A 5,909-nucleotide genomic window follows, 5' to 3' on the forward strand; every position below is an offset into this window, starting at 1 on the left:
AGTATCATTGGTGCCCACGTGGAGAAGCAGGAAGGGGTAGCGATCCGAGGGCTTGATGAGTCTCGGCAGTCTCTCGGTCACATCGTGTATCCTAGCTCCGGGCAAGCAGCAGACCTCTCGGTTTTCCCGGTCGGGGCGGCAGATAGATGACTCAGTCCCCCTGAGGAGGGAGTCCCCGACCACCCCCCCCCCTCCTCCTCCTCTTGGGAGTGGTGGTCGTGGAACCCCCATCCCTAGGACAGTGCATCTTTTGCCTTCCAATCGGTGGAGTCTCCTTCTGCTCCCTTCCCTCAGATGGGTCATCTAGTCCACTCTCCGCATTAGTACCTGTAGAGAGAACATGGAAACGATTGCTCACTTGTATCTCCATTGGGTTCACGTATTTGAGTGCGAGCAGGAGCCTCTTTCGAGTTTTTTCCTTTCCTTTTACTGATTTTACTAGAAAACAGACGTCCCTGTTTAGAAGGTAAGAGCCTCCAAGAGGTTTTGGAACCTTTTCAGTCTGATCTATCTGGTGCCAGCTGAATTCTAGGCATGGAAAACACTAGTTTAATGTGTCAGAATTTTATTCCCTCCCTGGGATTTTGTGCCGTAGAATCACTGGGGACATTAGGGTTTGTCCTTTTCGTTTTACCTTTTCCTCCATCCCTCCTTCCTTTCTCTTCATCTCTTACTTCTTTTGTCCTATCTCCTGTTCCCCTCCCACCACCAGGAGTGGTGTGTGTGTGTGTGGGTTGCTGGGGGTGCTCTTCACCTCCCCTTGTGGGAAGTTGATCCAAAACTGTGGGGTTGAAATAGTGCTTGGACTCCACTGACACTAGATGCTGCCATCGTGTGGCTTCGCATTAGTGTCTGGGATGACTTGGAGCAAGATCTCAACCTCCCTGCAACCTACTTCACTCTTGGCAGAATCCCTCCTGCCCCCCGTGCTAGAGCCGCCTCCCTGCCCAACCTGGGTGGGGGTATAGAAGAGGGTTCTGATAACTTGAGCTGTGGTTTGGAGGTGGAACAGCTGTCAAGGGCACTGAGGGGGAGGTAACAGGAGCTCACCCTACATGGAGGCGGGTTGGCACTGGAGGTTACTAGAAAGGACAAGAAGACTCCATTCTGGGGTTCAGGTGGTGAATTCATCCCTCAGTGGTGGGCAGGTGCTGAGTGGAAATGCTGCTGGTTCCAGGTGCCCTGAATTCCCCCGGATTCCTCGGGGCGTTTGAGTGTCTGACAGGTTGTTAAGGCTGTATTCCCACTTTGAACTTTAGGGTACAAATGTAGGGGTCTGCATGAAAACTTTTAAGCTTAACTACCAGCTTAGCTCTGGTTCGCTGCCACCATTCCAAGGCTAATTTCCTTCCCTGGGTAGCCTTGAGAGACCTTCACCAATTCCCTGGTGAATACAGATCCAAACACCTTGGATCTTAAAAGAAGGAGAAATTAACCATTCCCCTCCTTCCTCCCACCAACTTTTGGTGAATACAGTTCCAACCCCCTTGGATTTAAAACAAGGAAAAAAATAATTAGGTTTTTAAAAAGAAGGTTTTTAATTAAAGAAAAAGGTAAAAATTATTTTTGTAAAATCAGTATGGAAATAACCTTACAGGGTAATTAAACTCCCCTTTAGTTTTAGGTTCAAAGTACAGCAAACAAAGATAAACACTCTAGAAAAAAGGTACATTTACAAGTTGAGAAAACAAAGGAAAACTAACACGCCTTGCCTAGCTATTTACTTAGAAGTTTGAAATAGGAGAGACTTGTTTAGAAAGATGTGGAGAACCTGGATTGATGTCTGGTCCCTCTCAGTCCCGAGAGCGAACGCATAACCAAAACAAAGAACACAAACAAAAGCCTTCCACCCCCCAAAGATTTGAAAGTATCTTGTCCCCTTATTGGTCCTCTAGGTCAGATGCCAGCCAGGTTACCTGAGCTTCTTAACCCTTTACAGGGAAAAGGATTTTGGAGTCTCTGGCCAGGAGGGATTTTATAGTACTGTACACAGGACAGCTGTTACCCTTCCCTTTATAGTTATGACAGTACTATAGATGAAGCCTATGATATGCAATGCCCCTCTGCTATGTACATTGGCCAAACTGGACAGTCACTACGCAAGAGGATAAATGGACACAAGTCAGATATCAGGAATGGCAATGTACAAAAACCTGTAGGAGAACACTTCAACCTCCCTGGCCACACAATAGCAGATGTTAAGGTAGCCATCTTACAGCAAAAAAACTTCAGGACCAGACTCCAAAGAGAAACTGCTGAGCTTCAGTTCATCTGCAAATTTGACACCATCAGATCAGGATTAAACAAAGACTGTGAATGGCTATCCAACTACAGAAACAGTTTCTCCTCCCTTGGTGTTCACACCTCAACTGCTAGCAGAGCACCTCACCCTCCCTGATTGAACTAACCTCGTTATCTCCACACTGATATATACCTGCCTCTGGAGATTTCCATTACTTGCATCTGAAGAAGTGAGGTTCTGACCCACGAAAGCTTATGCTCCCAGTACTTCTGTTAGTCTCAAAGGTGCCACAGGACCCTCTGTTGCTTTTTACAGATTCAGACTAACACGGCTACCCCTCTGATACTTGACACCATGCAAGGCACTGCATTTAGCCGTATGGAATGGAAATCTATCAACCTCATGAAGAAACTTGCACAAATACAGACAGAGATCATCTTCCTTTCCAAATGCAAACGGATGGACATCATACCAAATGGACTGAAGGTGAAAAATCCATTGCTATCTACATACTGCACAGACCACAGTGAGAGATTATGCCATACATTATCAAAGAAACTGAGGAACCACCTGATCAGCATCCTATACAGCAAACAGAAAAACATCAAGAAAGAGCTCTCCAACCTGGAGACTTTCATAAATAACCAAGCCTCCACACAAATGGACTTTACTAAAATAAGACAGGAGATCTACATTACACACCTCACCTCTCTACAAAGGAAAAAGGACCGTAAGCTGTCTAAAATCCTACCTGCCACATGGGGCCACAACCGGGGTACCCCGAACTCACCCAGCAATATCGTCAATTTATCCAGCTACACACTCAACCCAGCAGAAGAGTCTGTCCTATCTCGGGGACTCTCCTTTTGCCCCAGCACCCCCACGAACATGATACAGTTCTGTGGTGATCTGGAAGCCTACTTTCGCCGCCTCCGACTCAAAGAATACTTTCATGATAACACTAAACAGCGCACTGATACACAGATACACTCCCACCAACAACACAGGAAGAAGAACTCCACATGGACTCCTCCTGAGGGTCGAAATGACCGTCTGGACCTATACATAGAATGCTTCCGCCGACGTGCACAGGCAGAAATTGTGGAACAACAACATCGCTTGCCTCATAACCTAAGTCGTGCAGAACGCAATGCCATCCACAGCCTCAGAAACCACCCTGACATTATCATCAAAGAGGCTGATAAAGGAGGTGCTGTTGTCATCATGAACAGGTCTGACTACCAGAAGGAGGCTGCCAGACAACTCTCCAATACCAAATTCTACAGGCCGCTTTCCTCAGATCCCACTGAGGAATACACTAAGAAACTGCACCATCTACTCAGGACACTCCCTACACTAACACAGGAACAAATCAACATACCCTTAGAGCCCCGACCGGGGTTATTCTATCTACTACCTAAGATCCACAAACCTGGAAATCCTGGACGCCCCATCATCTCGGGCATTGGCACTCTCACTGAAGGACTGTCTGGATACGTGGACTCCCTACTCAGACCCTACGCCACCAGCACTCCCAGCTATCTCCGTGACACCACAGATTTCCTGAGAAAACTACAATGCATTGGTGACCTCCCAGAAAACACCATCCTAGCCACCATGGATGTAGAGGCTCTCTACACAAACATCCCACATACAGATGGAATACAAGCTGTCAGGAACAGTATCCCTGATGATGACACAGCACAACTTATTGCTGAGCTCTGTGACTTTATCCTCACGCACAATTATTTCAAATTTGGTGACAATATATACCTCCAGACCAGTGGCACCGCTATGGGCACGCGCATGGCCCCACAATATGCCAACATTTTTATGGCTGACCTGGAACAAGGCTTCCTCAGCTCTCGTCCACTCATGCCCCTTCTCTACCTACGCTATATTGATGACATCTTCATCATCTGGACCCATGGGAAGGAGGCCCTGGAAGAATTCCACCATGCTTTCAACAGCTTCCACCCCACCATCAACCTCAGCCTGGACCAATCTACACGGGAGGTCCACTTCCTGGACACCACCATACAAATAAGCGATGGCCACATTAACACCACCCTATACCGAAAACCCACCGACCGCTACGCCTACCTTCATGCCTCCAGCTTCCACCCCGGTCACACCACACGATCCATCGTCTACAGCCAAGCACTGAGGTACAATCGCATCTGCTCCAACCCCTCAGACAGAGACCAACTGTGACAATGCGGTTCTGGCGGAACCCAACTGAGAGCGCCAACTCAGGACAAAATTGCTCAAACAGGGCAGTTACAGCCCAAGGCTGGGGTTTTTCCACCTCTAAGGCAAACCAAACCAGCCAGACTAGGAGGACTTCGGTCTCATCCCACTGGCTAACCGCAAGTCTCACAAGCAATCTCCTTAGACACTCCAGTTTCCCAGTATTACCACCAGTGCCACACGTTATGGGGACAAATGGTTATGAAAACCAATACCCCAGTAAAAGAAAAAGGTTCTCCTGATCCCAAAGGACCAAGCCCCAGACCCAGGTCAATATACAAGTCAGATCTTACCCACAAATCACGCTGCTGCCAATCCTTTAGAATCTAAAATCTAAAGGTTTATTCATAAAAGGAAAAAGATAGAGATGAGAGTTAGAATTGGTTAAATGGAATCAATTACATACAGTAATGGCAAAGTTCTTGGTTCAGGCTTGCAGCAGCGATGGAATAAACTGCAGGTTCAAATCAAGTCTCTGGAATACATCCCCAGCTGGGATGGGTCATTCAGTCCTTTGTTCAGAGCTTCAGCTTGTAGCAAAGTTCCTCCAGAGGTAAGAAGCAGGATTGAAGACCAGATGGAGATGAGGCATCAGCCTTATATAGTCTTTTCCAGGTGTAAGAACACCTCTTTGTTCTTACTGTGGAAAATTACAGCAAAATGGAGTCTGGAATCACATGGGCCAGTCCCTGCATACTTTGCTGAGTTACAAGGCGTATCTGCCTTCTCTCAATGGGTCCATTGTATAGCTGATGGTCCTTAATGGGCCATCAAGCAGGCTAGGCAGAGCTCATCTCAGCTTGTCTGGGATGTTACCCAGAAGCATAGCATAAGTTTGCCATACAGACAGTATAGAGCCAATACTCATAACTTCAACGACAAAACTGATACACACATATAGACAGCATAATCATAACCAGTAAACCATAACCTTGTCCCAGACACCCCATTTGACCCCCTTTATACCAAATTTGGGTGCCACTACAGGACCTTGGTTGCAACAATGATCTATACGGTCCCAATTTATGTCAATAACGTCACACCAACACCTACAAGATCTTCACCAAGCATTCTCAAAACTACGATACCCACACAAGGAAATAAAGAAACAAATCAACAGAGCCAGACGTGTTCCCAGAAGACTCCTGCTACAAGACAGGCCCAGAAGAGAAACCAACAGAACTCCACTGGCCATCACCTACAGTCCTCAGCTTAAACCTCTCCAACGCATCATCAATGATCTACAACCCATCCTGGACAATGATCCCTCACTTTCACAGACCTTGAGAGGCAGGCCAGTCCTCGCCCACAGACAACCTGCCAACCTTAAGCATATTCTCACCAGCAACCACGCATCGCACCATAACAACTCTAACTCAGGAACCAACCCATGCAACAAACCTCGATGCCAACTCTG

The sequence above is a fragment of the Malaclemys terrapin genome, chromosome 24 (genome assembly GCF_027887155.1).
Source record: "Malaclemys terrapin pileata isolate rMalTer1 chromosome 24, rMalTer1.hap1, whole genome shotgun sequence".
Classification (NCBI taxonomy): domain Eukaryota; kingdom Metazoa; phylum Chordata; order Testudines; family Emydidae; genus Malaclemys; species Malaclemys terrapin.